Source organism: Daucus carota, chromosome 5 (assembly GCF_001625215.2).
Source record: "Daucus carota subsp. sativus chromosome 5, DH1 v3.0, whole genome shotgun sequence".
Lineage (NCBI taxonomy): Eukaryota > Viridiplantae > Streptophyta > Magnoliopsida > Apiales > Apiaceae > Daucus > Daucus carota.
In genome coordinates this window covers 29,359,812-29,385,663 of record NC_030385.2, presented here as the reverse complement: position 1 = coordinate 29,385,663, position 25,852 = coordinate 29,359,812, and the positions used below count along the sequence as shown (strand labels likewise).

At 35.5% G+C, this 25,852-nt stretch overlaps 1 long non-coding RNA gene across 3 annotated transcripts; it reads right to left on the bottom strand.

Annotated features, from left to right (window-relative positions):
• Positions 1-19,364: 19,364 nt before the first annotated feature.
• Positions 19,365-21,053, bottom strand: LOC135152976 (uncharacterized). 3 transcript variants are annotated; one of them, XR_010292360.1, is made up of 5 exons: positions 20,819-21,053; positions 20,564-20,728; positions 20,263-20,431; positions 19,852-19,998; positions 19,365-19,719 (listed from the first exon to the last, which is right to left on the bottom strand). It is a non-coding gene; the product is annotated as an uncharacterized LOC135152976 (long non-coding RNA). The 3 variants fall into 3 exon arrangements; XR_010292361.1 differs by having other exon boundaries at positions 19,365-19,998; positions 20,263-20,445; XR_010292359.1 differs by having other exon boundaries at positions 19,365-19,998.
• Between the last annotated feature and the right edge of the window lie 4,799 nt (positions 21,054-25,852).

Below are 25,852 nucleotides of genomic sequence, written 5' to 3'. Positions count from 1 at the left end.
GTGCCTCCACCCCACATTCAAAATGTTGCTGATCCAGTGGTTCAGGAAGAGGAGGCCCCTGCAACTCAAAGTACTGAAGTCCCTGAGTCATCTCATCAAGCTGATATCCCTGAGACTCAAACTTCACAAATAGAAGAAGAGGTGATAGTGGAAGATGCACAGACATCCTCAGATGACAATGCTCAATCTGAAGGAGAGGATTCACTGCAAGACAACTCCACTGATTCTGAAGATGAAGTGAATACTCCGGTTCAAACCACTGCAGCTCATGTAATGGTGGATGTTGATGAACTTTTCTCTAACACTTACAATCCACTGCTACAGTCAGGTATTCCTTCTGACTCTGACAACTTGTCCTTTGATGCACCTGATTGGGTTCAGAATCTTTTGGATTCCAATCAGCTTTCACCACCTCTCACAAGTGCCAATGAATTTGAAATCCCCCAAATTCATAACCAAGGCACCACTTCACAAACACCTGAAGCAGAAACTACTCTACCCCTCAGCCAACCACTTATTATTTCTGAGAGAGAGGGAGAAAGTGCCTTAAGTGCACCACATAAGGAGATTGTTTCTGAAACTGCAGCTCTGTCTCCTAGTCATGAAAGGAGAATAGAACCTGAGACAACTGCAGATATGTCTATTTCTTCACCACCTCAGCCAAATACTATTCCAATGCACAGTGAGGTTGCACACACAGTTGAAGAATTGACGGTTGCGAATACTTTGTCGTCCATGTCAGGGATAGACACTGTTGTTTCTGATCCTTTTCAGGGTCAAGTGCCTTCACAGGCTTCTGGGGGAAACTTGGATGAAATGCCACTTTCTACATCCTTGTCTACCCCCCTGGGAGGAACATTCCCAGATCCTTCAAAGGACTCTTCACCTCTCGAAGGTGAACGGCAATCTGTTTCTGAGCCCTTCGTATCAGGAAGTGTGCCAGTTATAGAGGACTTGTCACAAAGTCTTTCGCCGTCAAAGGCAGTTGTGGGAAACCAGGGTGCTTCGCCAATTCAAGGATCACATCCTTCGAGCCCTGTGTCTACCCACCCTGAGATTCCAACTCAGGATCCATCAAAGGACTCACCACTTTCAAGTGGTCGGCAACTTGTTTCTTATGACTCAGATTCATCTGACGAGGAAACCGAGGACGAAGGCTTACGAACCTTCATTGCACCTTCTGTGACCTCTCTAGAAGAGGCTAAGAAGATTTCTTCTGCAGGTACATCTATGGATGCTGGAATATCTTTGAGTGAGAGGGAAACACCAACAGAACTTGCTATACAGAAACCCTCTGACCCACTGAGTGTTCTAGCTTTGAGTGAAACGAGGGAAACACCTACAGAACGTGCTAGTGAGAACCCTACAGCCCAACCTACAATTGAATCTGCTATTCCAACTGTATCTGTGACAGAATTTGAAGCTCTAAAGTTCAAAGTTCAACATCTAGAAGCTGAAAATCTTGTTCTATGGGAGGAGTTAGTAGAAATCAAATCAACAATGGAACAAAGGTTAGCTGCCCTGGAGGCTAAGTTGTTGGCATCTCAACCTTCCAGAGAGGATTACTCAACTGAGGGGGAGAGAGCAGCAGAAAAAGCAAAGGGAAAGAGGGTGATAACAGGGGTGTCTGAAGAACTGATTGATTCTGCTCTTAGGCATCAATTCAGTTACAGTCATGATGAATACATCCCTGAGTTTGTGGATGACAGGGTGATTAGGATGGTTGGTGCTGAGAATGAAGATCTTGAAGAAGGAGAAATCCCAGACGCTGAAGTCTTTGCTGATGAACTTGCATATCACAATGACATCTTTCCTGCTGAAGAGTTTGAAATTGCAAATCCACAAGACATTGCTAATGTTGCTAGGGATTATGCTGAGCAAAGGAGAGCAAGGGAGAAGTTAGAAAACCAAAGACGGATTCGAAGGGAAAGGAGACTTGCCAACTTACATAAAGAAGGAGCTGAATGGGATGCTGCTAGATCTGTGTTTGATTTTCCAGAGGTCACTCAAGAAAATGATGATGACGAAGTAAAAGATATCTTTGACTCCTTCAGGAACAACTACAAGGATTTACATGATTATCACGAGGTGTTAAATGATATCATTTCTACTGTGTCTGTTGCTGTTCTTCCCAGAAGAGGATGGATGGTTAACATATCATTTGAGCTACAAAGAGAAGGCCATGGACTCAAGCATGTGTCAAGTCAGTTTCTCAGAGATCTATCTTTAACTGAGCTGTTTGTGGTAAGAAACAAGATCATCTCTACCGGCAGAAAGCATAATGAAGTATTCAGAGATATGGTGGAAGAATGGATCACTGATATTGGAGTTGAAATTCATGACAAGCCCTCAGTTATTAAGTACTTCAAGGATGGTATGATTCAGAGTATTGGACTCACTGATGAAGCACTATCAACATACAATCCTCGTATACTGAAATATCTGGAAGCTCAAGTCAGGGAGAAGTGCTCAAGGACTAGCAAGGGAAGACTAACTGCTGAACTGCTATATGCCTATCGTCTGAACTTTGCTGCTCTGAGAGACTTAGACTTATCAGCCATCAATCGTCAACCACCATATCCACTGCCTCCACTCAACCCTGAAATTCCTGAAAATCCAAATGCACCTGTTGTTACTTACAATCCTACATCTGTACTATTCAAGAAGAAGAAAGACTCTGAAGTCACTGCTATACCACTCACAGAGATTGGAAAACTCAATTCCAAAAGAATCACTCGTGCAGTTGCAGCTGTTAAGTGGTCAGTGGTAAAAGAAGACAAGAGTGTGCTCAAAGATTTGGTTGATCTTCTGGAGATAAGAAAAGCTGTAGAGACTGTCCACAACACTTCTAGAGTTCGTGCTCATCCATCAAGGATCATTATGAAAATTGAAGGAATGGAGATGAATGTCACTTTTAAGAAGTTGAAGAAGATGGTTCACCTGCAGACTTTAGAGAAGATGAAGAAAAATCTAGAGCAACCTCCACCTGAGAATACACTGGAGCAAGTGGCACTGAGTACCATTACAGCAAGGATTGAAGAGATTGAAAACAAGCTTACTCAGAAGAGAGTAGAGGAAGCTGCAAAGAGGAAAGCTGAGCAGAAGCTGATTAATGCAAGAGCCAAGAAACCAAGGAAAGATTAGTTCAGGCTAGAGGAACAATGGCTGCTTGTATTTACTTTTGATTTCTGGAAAATGTAAGATATAATCCAGACTGTACTTAGTAAAGCATAATGTAACGTAACTGTAATTACGATAACTCAACACAACAAAAGACAGGAAACAATACGTAAGTATTATACAGGAATCTACAGGTTGGAGATTCGATACGAACAGACAAAGACAATCAAGATATTTGAGACGAGCATCCGTCCACTGGAAGAAGTTCATTAACATGTTCAAGCCTCAGTGAAGAATAAAGTTCAATATGTTTCTGCTATCAAGATTGCCTGAAGATCAAGTATCAAAGACCAGAAGATTCCAGTATATTTAATTTGATTATTTACAATCAAATTTATCGAAGCAACATCTAACCCGGAATGACTGATCAAGTATATTATCAAGCAAAGGATTCAAAGAATTATTTCAGTTCGAGTCGTTCGTGAACCAGACCAGTGCACAGGACGTCAGGACATACGAAAGTATTCAATGGATTCGATCAACGAATTAATTGATCAAGTCAATAAAGCTGCTCCAGAATACATTGATAAAAGATCTTATTAATTAGATATACATATATATATATATATTAATTGTGAATTATTTGAATTTAATTAAATTCAAGTAATTAATTAAACACAATTAATTATAAATATATGTATGTATATTTAATTATTATGCAAAACTGGAAGGCTTATGAATTTGACTAAGTGTTTCAATACAGGGAAGCTTCATCACTGATGATGCGCAAACTTTGACTAAGTCAAAGTTTGCGCCTCATCCTTCCTTAAAACACTTAGAAATATTTCTAAGTGACTCAGGTGTACATACTGTGAAAGAGGCGCAAGGATTGACCTCAAGTCAAAGCGCCAACTTTGACTTGAGTCAATCACTCCTAGATTTGTCTAAGGCAACCACAGTGATACAGTGTGCTCAGTTGAGGCGCAACCTTTGACTCAAGGTCAAAGTTTGCGCCACAACTCTCCAACCATGTCCAAAGGCGCAATTCCAGTAAAATTCATCTAAGTCATCTCAGTGGAACAAAGAGGCGCAATGTTTGACTGATTCTAAAGCGCAAGGTTTGACTTTCTATATACACATGTATATATATTCAAGGCGCAACTTTGTGATATATATATATGTGTATACATAACTGTCGCCACTTCATTCACATTGGAGTTAGAATTATTTTGTTGAATCAAAGTCGTCCTGGACGAACTCGTTAACCATGGTTAGTTGTTGGAAAGTCTATAAATAGGGCTTTGTGTTTTCATTTGAAAACAACTACACACTTTGTAAGTGCACACACTATACACATTCTCGAGAGTTAAATTAGAAGATCGTATTTATCGAGAGTTTGTAATAGAGTGATTGTAGTCTCTGCAGCCGACACTTGTGTTGGAATTTGTAGCACCCGAGGATTATTTCTAATACAAGAATATTCCCCGACTTGCTGGAGTTATTTATTTACGATTGATTTAACATGGACTGAAACAAGATTATCCGCAATTAAATTAAATCGAAGAAATTGGTACGACGTATTCAACCCCCCCTTCTACGTCTGATTGGACCTAACAATCAGTATCAGCATCAGAGTTTGCTTTGTCAGTTTCAGGAACAGGATCAACAACTTTTTCCACAGTATCTTGAGCAGATTTTACTTGAGCTTCAGACTGTGATTTGATAGGCTATTCACCAGTCTGAGCAAGAGACTGTAGAGCTTCCATAGCTACTCTGTCAGATTCATCAACTACATCAGACCTGTAGTTGTCTGGAGCTGTATCATGAACTATGGCACCCTCTGGAATTTTCATTGGAGAAGTAGGAATTGGAGTGGAGGGTCCATGATCAGATACTGGAGTATGAGGATTAGACATATTTGCTCCAGCTTCAGTTGTAACTGGTTCATCACACTTTATTTCTTCATCTACTTCAGAGGATGAAGTAGATGCTGTAGGAGATTTCAGAGGAACAGCTTTGATAGGAAGCACCATCAGAGCTTGAGAATTTTCAGCAACTGGAGTTGATGGTGTTTGCTCTTCCTCAACTGTGAAGTCTGTTATTTCAGTGATTGGAACTTTTGCTCTTGCAGGCTTTTGTGCCCTTCTTTTGAATCTGGCTGGCTTCTGAGGACTAGCTTGAACAGGTTCAGAGTTTACATCTTGGGCAGGTTCTAGATCATCATATTCATATGCTGCAACAAGTCTTCTTCTTTTCTTCTGCTTTTGAAGAGTAGCAGCTTCAGTGTTTTCTGGGATCTCAGAGTTTGGAGCATCAGAGTTTAAGTGAGCCTCAGAGTTTACTGGCTCATCAGTGTTTGTCGGCACTTCAGAGTTTGATTTCAGAACATGTGTAGCAGCAGAGGTTCTTGTCCTTTTGGCAGTAGAGGGGGCTGCATCAGACTTTGCAGCCCTTTTGGACTTAGATGCAGAAGTTCTGGGTTGCTTGGGGATTGTAGGAGAGACTGGAGGTTGAGGTTGTTGTGGTTGTGGTTGTTGGTGTACTGGGGGCATATCCATCCTAGCTCTAACTTGAGCTGGAATTAAAAGAGGTCTTTGCATTGGATACTTCTCATCCTTGGAGATGAGGTCCTTAAACACTCTTTTATGAAGCCTGAATGGCTTGATCTCATCATCAACATCAAAATCTACCTCACCAACAGTAGCATTAAACAATAATTGACAGAATCTTGAGAAATAAATGACGTTTCTATTCTCATGCATTCTTTCTCCAATATTTCTAAGAACTAATCTACCAAAATCAAAATTAGTAGAGTAGATCAGAGAATACCCAATCTGCAGCATGTCCATTGGAATGGCAGCCCAGTTTGTAGACTTCTTTTGAAATGCCCTGGTGATGCAGTCGAAAAAGAAACTCCATTCTCTTCTGAGCCCTGGGCGCTTTAGTTGTCCCAATTTGTCAAGCGATTCACTGTAGCCCAAATCAGTCATCATTGTTCTCAGATTTGCATCCCCATTTGTGATATAAGCAGTGTCGAGCTCTGGCAGATTGAAAGCAGTTCTGACTGTGGCTGGAGTAGCAAAATACTCCTCCCCTTCATATGAAAACACAATCGATGGTGATCCATCTTCACCACCATTGTCATACTTACCCGTCCTCCAGAAGTTTATGATCTGGCTTCCTGAGAGTCTGGCAGGAGCTGTGAGAGCGGTAGCAATGGCACTTTGTGCCAGAAATTGCTGCATAGGATGATAATCCCTTGGAGCGTCAGCAGTGTTTAGGATAGCAGCATGGTTATTGGTGACGAATTCCACACCTGCAAAGATGAATGCTGTAGTGGCCATTATAACAGAGTTTGTGAGTAGAGAAAAGTGTTTGAGAGAATTTGAATTTCAGAGAGAAGAGAGTAAGAGTTTGTTTAGAGAGTGTGTGTGGAGATTAGGTGTAAGAGAGAAACAATAAAATCTGATGATAAACTCTTCAGATTTTGTGTAGCTGTACACGCTTGGACTCTTTGTTCACTTGGACACCTGTCAGATTTTAACTGGTAGTTGAATGTTAGTGGGATAGAGAAACAAGAGTAATAATCATGAGCGCAGTAAAACATGTGCAGTAATAAATGCTGATTACACGTTCTTCTATTAAAATGTTTTTCATGTAAACCCACTAACAATACATCCGTTTGAAATACTCCCTTCATATTCTCTGAATATTTTGTACTCCTGAAATGTACAAGATTTAAAAATCAAGATTAAATCTCTCGAATTTTAAACTCTGAGATTTACATCAAAGAAAATAAATTTCTAAGTACCTCAGAATAAAGACATGATTTTTAGAAAATTCATCAGAAAATCAGAGTTTGTCACAAAATCCATAGCTCAATAATGTGCTTGTGACAGTATGTGTGTGATTTAACATATTAAATCAGAGACTAGGGAATTTCACAATTTCGTAATTATAAGGTAGACAAGAATAATTTATTTAAACTCTCAAGACATAGACAAAAGATATACTCTGATGGAGAAATATATAAAATAACCCAACCCCCCCCCCCTTTTTTTTTTTTTTTTTTTTTTTTCAAGGACGCTTTTCAGTGTAAATGAATCACGACCTTTAAATATTATTTTTGCAACAGTATTTCTCCAGTAATCAGAGATTGTGACTGGTCACCATAGATTACAAAATCTTGGCAATTACTTAATACCAGTAAGTGTTTGGGTCTTCCCAGTCACTGTCATATAGACATCTAAGATCTCAAAGGAGTACCATGCTTATTTGCAGGGGTGTATATATCATCAGAGTTTATAATCACTGTCTAATTTACTGAGAGAAAATGCAAATTAGTCAGTCTCACTTATAATTAAGATATGTGAAGTAATAGAGTCTCAATGATATCAATATGCATATAGTGTTAAGTAGTAGCACAAAATTGAGATCAAGATTAAAGAACTGAACTGAGATTCATGATTACTAATTCATATCATGCTTCATAGTATCTTCACAGGTTTGTTTTCTCAGAGAAATAAAAATGAAATCATTAATCAAGATTCAGAGTTTACAAACATCAGAGAATATCGTCAGAGAATGACGATCAGAGAATATCATCAGAGTATAGCACACAGAGTATATCATCAGAGAATGTCATCAGATTTTAACAATCAGAGTATAGCAAGGCAAATTTGTGAGCAATACATATGGTAATTTGAAAGATCTGACCAGTATGTTTACTCAGTTCCTGATATCATTCCTAGCTCATTCACCAGTCTAGTGAAGGTTGCTTCACTTAGTGGTTTGGTGAATATGTCTGCTAGCTGCTGTTCTGTGGGAACAAAGTGAAGTTCAATGGTTCCTTCCTCCACATGCTCCCTTATAAAATGATATCTTATACTGATGTGCTTTGTCAGAGAATGTTGAACTGGATTTCCTGTCATAGCAATAGCACTTTGGTTATCACAATAAATAGGAATTTTAGAAAAGGATAACCCATAGTCCAACAGTTGATTCTTCATCCAAAGAATCTGAGCACAGCAGCTGCCTGCAGCTATATACTCTGACTCTGCTGTTGATGTTGAAATAGACTTCTGCTTCTTGCTGTACCAAGAAACTAGTCTTCCACCTAGAAATTGACAACTCCCACTTGTGCTTTTTCTGTCAATTTTGCAACCTGCAAAATCTGCATCAGAGTATCCAATTAGACTAAAATCTGATTCTCTAGGATACCATAATCCCAATGATGTGGTTCCCTTGAGATATCTGATTATCCTCTTTACTGCAATCAGATGAGGCTCTCTTGGATCTGCCTGAAATCTTGCACATAAACATGTGGCATACATGATGTCTGGTCTACTTGCAGTCAGATAAAGTAAAGATCCAATCATTCCTCTATAGTTTGTGATATCCACTGATGCACCAGTGTCTTTGTCTAGTTTGGTTGCTGTTGCCATAGGAGTAGTTGCAGCTGAACTGTCTTGCATACCAAATTTCTTCAAAAGATTTCTGGTATACTTGGCTTGATTTATAAAAATCCCATCTTCAGTCTGTTTAACTTGTAAACCCAGAAAATAACTGAGTTCCCCCATCATGCTCATTTGGTACCTAGACTGCATGAGCTTGGCAAATCTTTGACAGAGTTTAGCATTAGTGGAGCCAAAAATAATGTCATCAACATAGATTTGAACTAAAAGCAGATCATTACCATGATTCAAATAAAACAAAGTTTTATCTATGGTACCTCTAGTAAATCCATTCTCAAGAAGAAATTGAGCCAGAGTTTCATACCATGCCCTTGGAGCCTGCTTTAGTCCATAAAGTGCCTTGTCCAATCTATAGACATAGTCTGGATGCTTTGGATCCACAAAGCCTGGAGGTTGTTCAACATATACCTCTTCATCCAGTTTCCCATTTAAAAAAGCACTTTTGACATCCATCTGAAATACCTTGAATTTCTTGTGAGCAGCATAGGCCAGAAAGATTCTGATTGCCTCCAATCTTGCAACTGGAGCAAATGTCTCATCATAATCAATACCTTCCTGTTGTGAATACCCTTTTGCCACAAGCCTTGCTTTATTTCTTGTAATGACACCCTCACTGTCAGTTTTGTTTCTGAATACCCATTTTGTACCAACTATAGATCTGTCTTTAGGTCTTGGTACTAGGGTCCATACTTTGTTTCTCTCAAACTCATTCAGCTCTTCTTGCATTGCTTGTATCCAGTCAGCATCTTGAAGAGCTTCCTCCACCTTTTTAGGTTCTGTTTGTGACAGAAAGCAATGATGTAAACACTCATTTGCTGTAGCTGTCCTTGTTTGCACACCTGCTTCTGGATTGCCAATTATTAAATCAGGTGTGTGAGATTTTGTCCACTTCCTAGCATGTGGAAGTTGACCATTTTCATCATTGGATTCTCCCCCTTGATCCATGCTCTCCTGATTCTGTTGATTATTCTCTGTAGCTCCCCCTAAGTTTGTGCTATCAGAGTTTGAATCAGTATTCTCTGATGAGTTTGAGTCAGCATTCTCCGATGAGTCTTGGGTAGAGTCTGAAACATTCTGATGCTCCCCCTCAGCAAGTGCTTCATCATCATGAACTTGTAAATTTTCATCAGAGTTTGCTGTATCTTGTTCACAGTCAGAGTTTGACTGTTCATCAGAGTTTATCGAATCAGAGAATATTTCTTCATTTTCAAAATGCAGTTTTTCATGATCATCCATATCTGTTAAGCCCATGATTTTCTTGTCATCAAATGACACATGTATGGATTCCATGATTACCTTGGTTCTTAGATTGTAGATTCTGAAGGCCTTTGTTATCAGAGGATAACCTACAAAGATGCCTTCATCAGCTTTTAAATCAAACTTGGTAAGCTGTTCTGGATGAGTCTTTAAGACAAAGCATTTGCACCCAAATATATGAAAATACTTCAGATTTGGCTTCTTTTTCTTCACCATCTCATATGGGGTCTTGCCATGCTTATTAATCAAGGTTGCATTTTGAGTGAAACAAGCTGTTTGAACAGCTTCTGCCCAGAAATAAGTAGGCAATTTAGCCTCATCAAGCATAGTTCTGGCAGCTTCTATAAGAGTCCTGTTTTTCCTTTCAACTACACCATTTTGCTGTGGTGTACCAGGTGCAGAGAATTGTTGCACTACACCTCTTTCTTTGCAGAACTCTTCCATTGTTGAATTTCTGAACTCAGTTCCATTATCACTTCTAATGATCTTCACTTTGTCTTCAGATCCATGGTCCAGTTGTGTCACATGATCCATCAGATGCAAGACTGTTTCATCTTTAGAGTGAAGAAAATATACCCAAGTGTATCTGGTATACTCATCAACAATGACAAGAGCATATTTCTTCCTTGCAATGGATGGTACATTAACTGGTCCAAATAGATCAACATGTAGAAGATGATATGGTTTCTTTATTGAGAATTCAGTCTTACTCTTGAAGGATGTCTTTCTCTGCTTGGCCTTTTGACATGAATCACATAATCCATCAGATGTGAGTAGTGATTCAGGGAGTCCTCTCACAAGCTTTTTCTTTATAAGCTCATTTATAGAGTTGAAATTCAGATGTGAGAGCTTCTTATGCCACTTCCAGCTTTCTTCTGCAGAGATCCTTGTAGACAAGCAAATTGCTTTTCCTTCAGAGTTTGTAGGCAAGTGGATTTCATAAATATTCCCATGTCTGTGAGCAGTCACTGCCACTTTGCCTGTTGACTTGCTTACTATCTCACTGTGTTCTTCATAGAAATCAACATGATATCCTCTGTCACAGATCTGACTGACAGAGAGTAAATTGTGTTTCAGCCCTTGAACAAGAGCTACATTTGATATGATGACATTTCCAAGATTGATGTTGCCATATCCCAGAGTCCTTCCTATGTTGCCATCTCCATAAGAAACACTTGGGCCAGCCTTCTCCACAAACTCTGATAGCAGGGCCTTATTTCCAGTCATGTGTCCTGAACATCTACTGTCCAAGACTAGAATATTCTTCCTGTTGCCCTGCAATCACAAAGACCACTAATTGTTAGTTTTAAGGACCCAGACTTGCTTGGATCCCTTGGCCTTATTAAGTTTGTTAGCTTTTGCAGCGGTATTATTATCAGAGTTTGAGCTAACAGACTTTGCAACAGAGTTTGTACTAGAAACAGAGTTTGTACTTGCAGAGTTTTTATTAACCTTTAAAGAAGGTTTCAATTGATAATAATCATAATACAAACTATGATATTCTTTGCAAGTATAAATAGAATGCCATAAACTACCACAATGAAAACATGGATCTTGTGGTTTATATCTAATGCTACTTTTTCTAACTCCAGACTTTGTAGGTAAAGAGTTAATGTCCTTGTTTTTCCTGCAAAAATTAGCAAGATGATTAGTATTACCACAGTTATGGCATGTCTTCCTAGGTGCATTAGGAACAGGCATGTAGTTATTACTCTTGTCTATACCAATCTTGCCATTTCTATTTTTCCTAGGCTCCTTGTTTTTGTCATCAGACTTTACTTCTTTAAGCTTGTGTTTAAGCTGTTTCTGAGTCATCAGTCCTATGTTAACCTGTTTGGGCTTATCAGATTTTAAATTGTTGTTAATCTCTGATTTTGGTCTATTCTGTTTAGACTTAAAGGATTCAGCAACAAATTTTACAGGTTTAACCTTAGGTTTTTGAGTTTTAACAAACTCTGTTTTTGATGACTCAGCTTCTGAGTTATCAGTGTAACCTAGTCCTTTCTTCCAGTTTCCACTACCTAAGATATCCTGAGTAGTTTTGCCTGAATTAGTCCATGTCTTAATGATTTCCCTTTCCTTAGCAAGTTCTGATTGAAGAGATGCATACCTCTTTAATAATTCATCTTTGACAATGACAGCATCATCTCTTTCTTTCTGAACTTCCAACATCTGAACTAATTCTTTTTCTAGATAATCATTCCTTTTCTTTACACTTAGAGTTTCAGATTTTAATCTTTCATTTTCTAAAGTCTCATCTCTAAAGCTGGTATGCAAAGTTTTAAGAAACAATCTTAACTCAGTTATATCTTCAGTATCAAAGGCAAGAGTAGAATGAGGTACCTTTGCAATAGATTCAGAGTTGTTGTCAGTGTTTGCCATCAGAGCATAATTGACTTCTTCTTCTGAATCAGATGTATCTGTCCAGTTTCCTTTCTTGGTGATAAAGGCTTTTTCTTTTTCCTTTTTGGCTTTCTTGCATTCAGATGCAAAGTGACCCTTTTCACCACAGTTGAAACAGGTATACTTGTCAGCTTTTCCAGCTTTCCCTTCCTTGCCCTCATTCTTCTTGAAGCTTTTCTTATCATAAACTCTGTCAGAGTTTCTGTCTTTCCTTGAAAAACTTTTGTCTTTGTTGAACTTTTTGTAGGCCAATTTCTTGAAGCTTTTCACCATCAATGCTGCTAACTGCATCATTTCATCATCACTGTCATCAGAGTCTGAGACATCAGAGTTTGAGTCATCAGAGTTTGATGACTCAATGTCAGACTTTGTGACATGAGGTTTTCCCTTGCTCTTAGCAGCTTCCTCTTGAACTTTCAGAGCAACAGACTTTGATTTTCCTCCATGTCGTTTGCTCCTTTGCTCCATCTCAAGTTCATGAGTCTTCAGTCTTCCATAAACATCATCAAGAGACATTTCTCCAAGATCAAGATTGTCTCTTATTGTGGTAACTTTCAAATCCCACTTTTCAGGAAGAGCCAGAAGAAATTTGAGGTTTGAGTCTTCAAGATCATATTCCTTGTTCACCAGAGATAAGTCATTCAGCAGTTTGACAAATCTGTCATACAGATCTGTCAAGGACTCATCAGACTTTGAGTCAAAGTGTTCATATTCCTGTGTAAGGATTGTTTTTCTATTTTTCTTTATGGCCTGAGTTCCTTGACATCTGGTTTCCAGAGCATCCCAGATTTGTTTAGCAGTTTTGCACCCAATCACCCTATTAGACATTGCATTGTCAAGGGCACTGTGCAGAAGGTGTTTCACCTTGGAGTCTTTACCAATTGACAGGATGTCCTCAGGGGTATAATCTTTCTTTTCTTTTGGAACCATCTTCTGAGGTTCATCAGCAAGCCCAACAGAGAGCTTGGTGGGCATATGTGGTCCATCAAAGATCCTATCAAGGTATTCTGGATCAACAGAGTCTAAGAATATTATCATTCTCTCTTTCCAGACTGGATATTCAGATGCCTTAGGGATTGGAACTCTAAAGGATGAAGCTTGTGATTTTTCAGACATGATTGTGATTAAGATCTCACTGTAGTAATCTTAACAGACCTGGCTCTGATACCACTTGTTAGGTCCTATAAACTCACTATATAATCTGATATAGTGATCACAATCTGTAACACAGTAAGACAATATAAGAGATTGAAAGTAATAAACTCTTATATTCACAAAGCTTTAATGGTTACAAAAACTCTCTCAGTGATTTATATTGTATCACTAAGAGCTGCTAGGGTTCTTAACAATGTACTCGATAACTCAACTCCTATAGAGTAACCCTAATCTGTGTTTATATAGACACAGTTACAAAATCAATCTCTGATTTGATATCCTATAAATCTGCTATAAATTCTATCAATCAAAGATTGCTCCAGTTTTCTGTTTAGTTTCCATAGCCAGTAAATCACTCCTCCGCTTCTATCCTTCCTTGAAGTATATCCGCTTCTGAGCTCTTTCCACGTGTAAACTCTGACGAATCTTGACTATGTAAACTCTGGTCAGACTTTATCAAACTCTGTCAGACTTTATCAAACTCTGATCAGCTTCCAGATTAAACTCTGATGATTCCTGTTCTAAAACAAACTTTAAGAACATTAGTAATCATCAATTATATCTAACATCAATAGTTGGTACAAAATGGGTTTTCAGAAGCAAAACTGATAGTGAGGGTGTCATTACAAGGAATAAAGCAAGACTTGTGGCAAAAGGGTATTCACAACAGGAAGGTATTGATTATGATGAGACATTTGCTCCAGTTGCAAGATTGGAGGCAATTAGAATCTTTCTGGCCTATGCTGCTCACAAGAAATTCAAGGTATTCCAGATGGATGTCAAGAGTGCTTTTCTGAATGGAAAACTGGATGAAGAGGTATATGTTGAACAACCTCCAGGATTTGTGGATCCTAAGCATCCATACTATGTCTACAGATTGGACAAAGCTCTCTATGGACTAAAGCATGCTCCAAGGGCATGGTATGAAACTCTAGCTCAATTTCTTCTTGAAAGTGGATTCACTAGAGGTACCATAGACAAAACCTTGTTTTATTTGAATCATGGAAATGATCTGCTTTTAGTCCAAATTTATGTTGATGATATCATTTTTGGTTCCACTAATGCTAAACTCTGTCAAAGATTTGCCAAGCTCATGCAGTCTAGATACCAAATGAGCATGATGGGGGAACTCAGTTATTTTCTGGGTTTACAAGTTAAACAGACTGAAGATGGGATTTTTATCAATCAAGCCAAGTATACCAGAAATCTCTTGAAGAAATTTGGTATGCAAGACAGTTCAGCTGCAACTACTCCTATGGCAACAACAACCAAGCTAGACAAAGATACCGGTGCATCAGTGGATATCACAAACTATAGAGGAATGATTGGATCTTTGCTTTATCTGACTGCAAGTAGACCAGACATAATGTATGCCACATGTCTATGTGCAAGATTTCAGGCAGATCCAAGAGAGCCTCATCTGATTGCAGTAAAGAGGATATTCAGATATCTCAAGGGAACCACATCATTGGGATTATGGTATCCTAGAGAATCAGATTTTAGTCTAATTGGATACTCTGATGCAGATTTTGCAGGTTGCAAAATTGACAGGAAAAGCACAAGTGGGAGTTGTCAATTTCTGGGTGGAAGACTTGTTTCTTGGTACAGCAAGAAGCAAAAGTCAATATCAACATCAACAGCAGAGTCAGTGTATATAGCTGCAGGCAGCTGCTGTGCTCAAATTCTTTGGATGAAGAATCAACTGTTGGACTATGGGTTATCCTTTTCTAAAATTCCTATTTATTGTGATAACCAAAGTGCTATTGCTATGACAGGAAACCCAGTTCAACATTCTCTAACAAAGCACATCAGTATAAGATATCATTTTATAAGGGAGCATGTACTGGAAGGAACCATTGAACTTCACTTTGTTCCCACAGAACAGCAGCTAGCAGACATATTCACCAAACCACTAAGTGAAGCAACCTTTACTAGGCTGGTGAATGAGCTAGGAATGATATCAGGAACTGAGTAAACATAATGGTCAGATCTTTCAAGTTTAAATTGTCAAATTCCCATATGCATTGCTCACAAATTTGCCATGATATACTCTGATGTTAAACTCTGATGACATTCTCTGATGATATACTCTGTTTGCTATTCTCTGATGACATTCTCTGACAATATTCTCTGACGTTTGTAAACTCTGAATCTTGATAAATGATCTCATTTTATTTTCTCTGAGACAAATCACCTGTGAAGATACTATGAAGCATGATTTAAAATTAGTAATCATAAATCTCATTGAGCTCTTTTATCTTGATCTCAATTCTGTGCTACTAATTTTCACTAGATGCATGTTGATATCATTGAGACTCTATTACTTCACATATCTTAATTATAAGTGAGACTGATTAATTTGAATTTCCTCTCATCAATTAGACAGTGATTATAAACTCTGATGTTTTTGTTACCTAAGCCAAAACACCCCTGAAAAATAAGCATGGTACTCCTTTGAGATCTTAGATGTCTATATGACAGTGACTGGGAAGAACCAAACATTTGCTGGTATTAAGTAATTGCTAAGATTCTATAATCTATGGTGACCAGTCACAATCTCTGATTACTGGAGAAATACTGATGCAATATTATATTTAAAGGTCGTGCCTCACTTACACTGAGAAGCGTCCTGGAAAAAAAAAAGTGGGTAGTTTATTTTATTTTTCTTCATCAGAGTATGTCCTATGTCTATGTCTTGAGAGTTTGCATAAATTATTTTTGTCTACCTTATAATTACGAAATTGTGAAATTCTATAGTCTCTGATTTAACATGTCCGCACACACATATTTCACAAGCACATTATTGAGCTATGGATTTTATGACAAAATCTGATTTATTGATGAATATTCTGACAATTATGTCTTTATTCTGAGGTATTTAGAAATTTATTTTCTTTGATTTAAATCTCAGAGTTTAAAATTCGAGAGATTTGATCTTGATTTTTTTTAAATCTTGTACATCTCAGGAGTTCAAATATTCAGAGAATATGAAGAGAGTGTTACAAACGGCTGTATTGTTAGTGGACTTACATGAAAAACATTTTAATAGGAGAACGTGTAATCAGCATTTGTAACTGCACAAGTTTTACTGCGCTCATGATTATTATTTTCTTTTCTCTCCATGCCACTAACTCTCATCTACCAGTTAAAATCTGACAGGTGTACAGCTGAACACAAATCCAAGAGTGTACAGTGAAACAAAATCTGAAGGGTTTATCAAATCAGATTTTATCACTTATTATTCTCTTATACACTTCATCTATACACACACTCTCTCCACAAACTCTTACGCTTTTTTTCTCTGATACTCAAATCTTCTCTCACACACTTTCTCAAACACCTTTCTTCTTTCACAAACTCTGCTCTAATGGCGACTTCAGCATTTATTCATGCAGGTGTGGAATTTGTTCCCAACAACCATGCAGCCATTCTCAACACAGCCGATGCTCCAAGGGATTATCATCCCATCCAGCAATTCTTGGCACAGAGTGCCCTTGGTACCGCCCTTACCGCTCCTGCCAGACTCTCAGGAAGCCAAATCATCAATTTTTGGAGGACGGGTCAATATGACAATGGTGGTGCAGATGGATCACCATCAATTGTGTTCTCATATGAAGGGGAGGAGTATGCTGTTACTCCAGCCACAGTTCATCAGGCATTCAACATGCCAGAGAGTGCAGCCTATATAACAAATGGAGACACAAATCTAAGGGTTATGATGAATGCTCTGGGCAACAGTGAATCACTCGAAAAATTGGGACAATTGAAGCGTCCAGGGCTCAGAAGGGAATGGAGCTTTTTCTTCGACTGCATCACCAGGGCCTTTCAGAAGAAGTCTACCAACTGGGATGCCATACCCATGGACATGCTACAGATTGGGTATTCTCTGATCTACTCTACTAATTTTGATTTTGGTAGATTAGTTCTTAGAAATATTGGTGAAAGAATGCATGAGAATAGACAAGTCATATATTTCTCAAGATTCTGTCAATTATTGTTTAATGCCACTGTTGGTGAGGTGGATTTTAATGTTGATGATGAGATCAAGCCATTCAGGCTTCATAAAAGGGTGTTCAAGGACCTCATCTCCAAGGATGAGAAGTATCCAATTCAGAGGCCCCTCCTAATTCCAGCTCCAGTTAGAGCTAGGATGGATTTGCCACCTGTCCAACAACAACAACCACAACAACAACAGCCTCAACCTCCAGTCTCTCCTACAGTCCCCAGACAACCCAGATCTTCTGCATCCAGGTCTAAAAGGGCTACAAAGTCTGATGAAAAACCCTCTACTGTGAAGACCAGAACCTCTGTTGCTACACAAGTTCTGAAGACAAAGTCTGATAAACCAGCAAACTCTGATGCTGTAAACTCTGATGCTGTAAACACTGAAGCTGCTTCTCCACCAAAGCAGAAAAGAAGGAGACTTGTTGCCGCCTATGATTATGAAGATCTGGAAGCACCTCCTGCAACAAACTCTGAACCTTCACAGGCCAGTCCTCAGCAAAAGACAGCTAGATTTAAGAGAAGGGCAAACAAGCCTAAGAGGGCAAAGGTGCCCATTACTGAGATTACAGATTTTACTGTTGAAGAAGAGCAGGCACCATCCACTTCACTTCCTGATGTATCTCAAGCTCTGATGGTGCATCCTCTTCAAGCTGTTCCACTCTTATTTTTTGGTTTGGTCCTCTCCTTTTGGTACTACAAATCTACAAATGTGGAGTCTATTAGTATTATATTGTTAAACAATTTCAAATACTAAAAACACTCATAACAATCCATTATCATATAATATTTCATTAAAAAAATTATAATGATGTTATAAATAAAATTATAAATATATAATTTTGGATATCTTTCTTTTAACAAGAACCTTCGTATAATTCTTTTTTACTTTAACATGTTCGATTTCAATATAAACACGAACTATTACATAACCCTTTCTAACTCTAATCTTAAAAGTTATTGTTGTAAAAAAAAACCAAGATTACAAAATTACGTTGAAATTCGATTGATTAGATTACTGAATCTTTCAAAGTTATTACACGATCGGCTATGTTTGGAGAAAATTTGAAATTTCTGATTTTTTATTTTTAAATCTACGTGTACTAAATTCGGATTAAATGTACTCAAATCCCGACACACACACATATTTATTTATTAGGGTTTGTCCATTTTCAAGTAATTAGGAAAAAATAGATTCAGTTGAATAATATAATTTAATTAAACTTCAACCCATTAATACTAAAATAGTAATAAAATGATGTTAAAATTTAAATTATAAACAATAAATTACGAACTATATACCTGCCGTGCTTCGCACGGGTTTGTAGTCCAAGGTTTTATTTATATTTTTTGGTTTGGTACTCCCCTTTTGGTACTACAAGTCTACAAATGTGAAGTCTATTATTGTAAACAGTTTCAAATACTAAAAACACTCATAACAATACATTATCATATAATATTTCATTAAAAAAATTATAATGATGTTATAAATAAAATTATAAATATACAATTTTGAATATCTTTTTTTAACAAGAACCTTTATATCACTACACCAAATATGGCCTATTGCAATGCTAAGAAAACGTAATATTAGGCCCCAAAAGTGTTACAATATACTTTATTGTAACATCTTTGCCCAAAACCAGCGTTGCGTTTACTGCCGTTGCAATAGATCCATATAGTAACGTTTTTGGTACTTTTTGCAACATATAGAATGTATTACAATAGCAATTTTATTGTAACACTTTTTACAGTTATAGTAATACAATTATTGTGTTACAATAATCTATCGCAACACTTATTTGTAACACTATTTAAGGTAGATATGTTACAAAGTTGCAATGTTTTCATAGCCTATTGTAACATTATTTTTATGTTTAGTTTCTCTCCATACCTGCAACATTTAGTGGCAATGTATGAACCATTTTTATTAGTCCATATTGCAATATCCTGTTGAAAATTTAAATATACCATTAACAAATCATATCAGACCAAAAATCACATATAAGATTTCCTTTATTACAAGTTAGTAAAATTACATAAGAAAACAAAGAATGAAAAATAAAAAAAAATTCCTGTCATTTGTGCAAATCCTAGTATATAATAATTTCATATACATTATCTATAATGACTTGTGCACGTTCTTCAGCCTTTGGTGGTTCTGCAGGAGATAGTGGCTCAACAAGTTTTTCATGCAAATTATATCTTGTTTTGGGGTTGAGGTCCAAAAGAGAGATCTCCACATCTTGGTTTGCAAGTGAATCAACTATAGCCATCTTGTTGACACCCACAGTTCCATTGACAGTTCCTGGCATCAGACATAATAGATAATAAGAACGGGACAATCATAATAGATAATAAGAACGGGACAAAAAGATTGCACAGACAAGTCTTTCGACAGAAACAACAATAAATTATGAAAAAAAGCAATAAGCATAACCTTGCAAATAGTAAGTCGTTCTAGCTCAGAAATACTCAACTCCCCTGGATTGCATCCTATCTCTCCTTTAGCTCCACCATAAGGTATGTTAGCTACTGCCATTTTCCAAGTCATCAGTTGTGCTAATGCATTCACTTCATCATCAACCTACAAACGTCCATCAACCAAGTTATTTTCGGGTATACAACCCAAATAAATTCTATTTTCTATATGATTCTTGTACTTATGATAAATGGTACCACAGAAGCAGTTTCACAAATCATTCAACTACAAAACAAGTTTATCTTTAATGTTGAAAGCAAGAACTTTAATTAATAAACAGAGTGGCCGAAAGAGAGAACCAATATAAAACCGGGAACAGGATGACCTCCATGACTCGACCATATAGAATGCAACCAACAAAATAATTACCTCTGTTTGTTTCCTCTTCCGCTGCTCGATTTTACCACCAACTCCCGCGGTTATGACCTCTGTCACAGGGGTTTAAAATCAATCTCTCCCGCCTACAATTGCAGCTTGTCGTCATTTATCTATGCTGCTTCAACTCAACAGCACCGCAGCACCCACATACTTAATAAGACTGCCATTGCGATACTACATTCATTACTACTCAAGACTTAATAATCTAGAAGCTGATAACACATTTAATAAAACCATAACATAACATATAAAAAACAGAATACATGAATCAATTCAAGATCTCCCCACATACTTGATTTCTTAACGATGAAAGGGGCCTTTGGGATCGAGCTGCTTGCAAATCGCGAGATAAATGAGATACAGAACCCGATCTTTGGCTCCAGTGCGATGATTCTTGGTGTGCTTGCAGAAATACTTCAATTGCTCAAGTGTACAACATCCCAGCATCTGTACAACCCTAGCTTCCAATCTCACGAAGTTAACACCGAAAGCACAACAAGAAGTACCTACTTATATAATCTAATACAAACACATAGTCGATTCTCACCTGCGACCAACCAGTCTCCGGTGGCCACGCCACCACGGCCACCAATCAGCAACCCAAGCCCCAGCCACCATCGATTTAAACAAAATCACCACACAAGCTGGCATATACGATACACATACATACATATATAAGTACTATATCTCACCTGAAATGGCGGCTGGATCGGTTGATTTGAAAAACACACACGAACCCTAAACCCCCAATTATCTCCCCGCCGCTGACTCTGGTTGTTTAATGAAACTGATGTTTGTAAAAATAAAATGATTTTATAAACTATTTATACTATACAAAGGACTACACACCCAAGTTAGAAATAAAAGTTATAATTAACAATAAATATGAATTTGGGGCCTAAAAATATTTTTGAATTTAGGAAATAAAAATCTCTAATCACTAAAATTTCTGGAAATCCCAAATTGACAATATTTGTAAAAACTAATATTTTAAAAATCATTTCTCTATTTTCACAAATAATGCTCAAAATCAATTTTAATTGCAAATAATTAGAATAATCATTTGCATGCTTTCAAATATTTTTGAATCTGACAGAAAGATAAAATATTAAAATTTAAATATTTCGGTAATTTATACCGGATAAAACTTTTGGGATCAAATAAAACAAAATTCTTGATTTTGAAATCAAAAGAAAAATTTGATTACCAAAAATAATAAAATAATTGAAATTCTAAATTAACCGCCAAGACAGGAATACATAATTAAAATTGCCAATTTAACATATATCACAATTAAATCAAATAATCACATAATTGCAGCAACTCACAAAATTGTTTTCGAAATCCAACAAATTAAAATAAAACATATTATTTTATTCCTACTCTTTTCAAAATTAATAAAACATTGATAAATAATTGCCGAAAAATCCGAGTCGTTACAGAGAAAGTTTGAGAGAGTGAAATAAAATATGCGGGTTATAAAATTTTGGTGTAATTATAAATTGGTGCCAAACTTTTCACAATCCCGCCTAACAAACATCGAAGCACCGCCTAAATTTCAGCCAAATTTGATGTGATGTATTGTAACACTTTTTAAAGTATTACGTTTGATCTAAAATTTGTTTTTGGCACTTTTGTTTGCAACGCTTTCCTATTTTATGTAACACTTTTCAAAATATTGCTATAGACTCGTAAATTTTTGGTCTATTGTAACATTTTATGCAACATAAATGCATGCTGGTGTTGCAATAGGCCATATTTGGTGTAGTGTATAACTCTTTTTAAATTTAACGTGTTCTATTTCAATATAACCATTACATAACTCTTTCTAACTCTAATCTTAAATATTGTTGTTGTAAAAAAAACCAAGATTACAAAAATTACGTTGAAATTCGATTGATTAGATTACTGAATCTTTCAAAGGTATTACACGATCGGCTATGTTTGGAAAAAATTAGAATTTTCTGATTTTTTCTATTTTTAAATCTATGTGTACTAAATTCGGATTAAATGTACTAAAATCCTAATATATATATATATATATATATATATATATATATATATATATATTTATTAGGGTTTGTCCATTTTTAAGTAATCGGGAGAAAATATAGTCAGTTGAATAATATAATTTAATTAAAATTCAATCCATTAATACTAAAATACTAATAAAATGATATTAAAATTTAAATTATAAATAATAAATTATGAAGTATATACTCGTTAAAGGCTAGTACTATATAAAACTCCACTTAGTTTCATTCTACACACCCCTTCACAATGTAGTCCTTTTGTGATTTTTGTGATATAGCTGTAAGAACATATCTTAACTATCATTATTATCATTCCATTTGCTGTTCTTCTATCTTTTTATTCTTCCGTCAAGATATAAACAAATATTTATTTAGATATATTTAAAACTTTAAGGTGTTAGAGTAGACCTCTTTATGAATTTTATACTTATCAATACCCTTTATTAATAAGCGAAACCACGTTTCGGTGGAATATCGGTACCAAAGTACCAAAATTCGGTCACTTTCATATTATTTAGGATTTTATAGTCATTATTATATTATTATCAAAAGACTTCTATATTAAATAAAATTTTATTATAAAAGACCTCAATATTCATTAGAACAGTGAAAGACTTCTGTATTAATTAGAATTTTATTGTTAAAAACTTCAATATTGATTAGGACAATGTTATATAAATTTTTTATTTAATAACAATAACCATTATAGAATTATGAAAAGATTTTCATATTGTTAGGATTTTATACTTATTATTATACATTTTTAGGATTTTATAATTATTATTATCATACAATTATGAAAAGAATTCTATATTAATTCGGATTTTATTATTATTGATTAGGATTTTATAGTCATTATTATATTATTATCAAAAGACTTCTATATTGAATAAAATTTTATTATAAAATACCTCAATATTCATTAGAACAGTGAAAGACTTCTGTATTGATTAGAATTTTATTATTAAAAACTTCAATATTGATTAGGACAATGTTATATAAATTTTTTATTTAATAACAATAACCATTATAAAATTATGAAAAGATTTTCATATTGTTAGGATTTTATACTTATTATTATACATTTTTAGGATTTTATAATTATTATTATTATACAATTATGAAAAGAATTCTATATTGATTCGGATTTTATTATTAAAAATTTCAATATTGGTTAAGATTATTATCCTATCCGCACAGTTAAATCGCTAACAATTTAACTTATGAAACAGTTTTATAAAATTCATATCAAAATTTGGCTATCATCATAATTTTTTATTTGACAATTATTACTATTATCAAAAAACTTCTATATTTGTCAGGATTTTGTATTATAACAATTATCTCACTAATAAAAATATATTACCAACAAAATTATTTGTTTTAATTTTTTAAAACTCATATAATTTAATATATGGAACAACTCTATAAATCTTTTATCATGCTTCAGACTTCAGATAAATAAGGAGTTAATATTGATATTAATATAATATCCTATCAATAGAATAATAATGTCAACGAAATTATTCGTTTTAATTTTTAAAACTCATACAATTTAATTTACGAAATAAATTTATAAAACTTCTATCATATTTCAGAATTAAAATAAACAAGATTCAATATTGATACCAAAGTACCAAAAAACTTGATCATATATTTTTTTAATAATAATAATTATTATCATTTAGTGTTTTTCAGAAAATTACGATAAAGACGAATAAGGCGATGGTAACACTGACTTGACAAATAGAAACTCAAAGAAAATGAAGTCCTTATCAATTTTGCAACATATAATAAAAGAACCAAAACTCTAGACATACGTCAAATATTCGTTTTAATTTTTAAAACTCATACAGTTTAATTTATGAAATAAATCTATAAAATTTCTATCATATTTCAGAATTAAAATAAACAAGATTCAATATTGATACCAAAGCACCAAAAAACTTGGTCATATTTTTTTAATAATAATAATTATTATCATTCAGTGTTTTTAAAAAGTACCCTGTTAGCAAATGTGATTGTGTTGAGTCATCTTCAGAGAATGCTAGGGATAGCCAGATAACCATAATCATCCTTCTCATCAGCACCTGATCCATCTCACACATTTCCTTATGTAGCATAAGAACTTGTTATGATGCTCAAAGCATCCACTTAGATTCCAGACAAACCTTATCATCCTTGTTTGTCGAGGCTTCAATATATATAGCAACCCTCCTTTGCTAAAGATACCAATCAATATTGTGTGTACTGACCAACTCAGTTTTCAAACAACCTGTCGAACTGAACCTCGAAGAGTCTCCACTTGAAACCAATGGATTCCATCTGAATCTGACATGACTAAACCTCTCAGACAGTATTATGCTAATCCTTGAAGTTCTGTCCTCACATTCTTCAAAAGTGTTAACTTTCGTCGACTTGAGCTTCCTCAAATTCAGCAGTTACAAACTCTGCTGTTCAATCCTAAGGTTCTGACATAAATGCACGAAACTGATTTGGTGCGGTAGTAACTCAATAATTATATCCTTAAACCTCCACAGTTCTCTGTCTTTGGTTCAGTTGATTCTGGATGGATTTAGCATTGATACAATTCACTGTGTAATTGTATTTCCCTGAATCACTGAGTTAGATTGAAATCCCTTGAAGATTCGTTCGTAAAAACTTCTCTTTTCCTACTACCAGTGGTACCATTCAAAGTTGATATTCCGAGCCCTGGGAAGATGCACTCAACACATAAAGCAAGTTCCCATCCTGATCTGGTGATCTGATAATCAAGTAGGAGTAATTACTCAGATCAAGGCCTGAAGTACCTTCTTCAAAATCCAATGTCAGTAGTACCAAATTAGTCTTCAATAGAACCTTCTTTGAATCACAATCATCTTTGTCGAACATAGAAAACTGCTTCTAATAATCCTTTGAGTAATCAATTGGATTGGGTCATCAATGTACTTCCATTACCGGTTCTGAGAATCTGGTATTTGAAAGCTCGGTGTTTGTCTTGTAATCTGTCTCTGTCTCAACTAAATGTCAATCTGATTCGTCTTGGTGTAGAATAATTAAAAAGGTTACGGGACACTTGATTATTTAAACTAAGTTTAAATTATAGAGAAAATAAATTTAAAAAATAAGTTTTAAAAGATGAAAGAAAATAAAGTATAAAATAAGCTTAGTCAAATCTATAAAATAAATATAATTATATTTAAAAATAAATTCATAATAAACTGAAAAGTTTAGAATAAATTTATTTCAAATTCATTTAGTAAATATATTAAAATTTATTGTATAAATTTAATTTTTGAAAATATTCAAGTGTCTCGTCTCCAATTAAATCATAGCTTCCATAACAAACTAAATTGAACCCTTGAACTTGAACTTATATCCATAATCAGTTAAAATACTCTAAAATTTATATTCTAGATTTTAACTTAAATTTAAATCATAAACTATACAAATTTAAATAATAAATTTATAAATATTTATGATAAACTTGATAAAGTCTAAGAGTAAACTTTACAAGTCTAAAATAAATTTAAGCAAATTTATTAAAT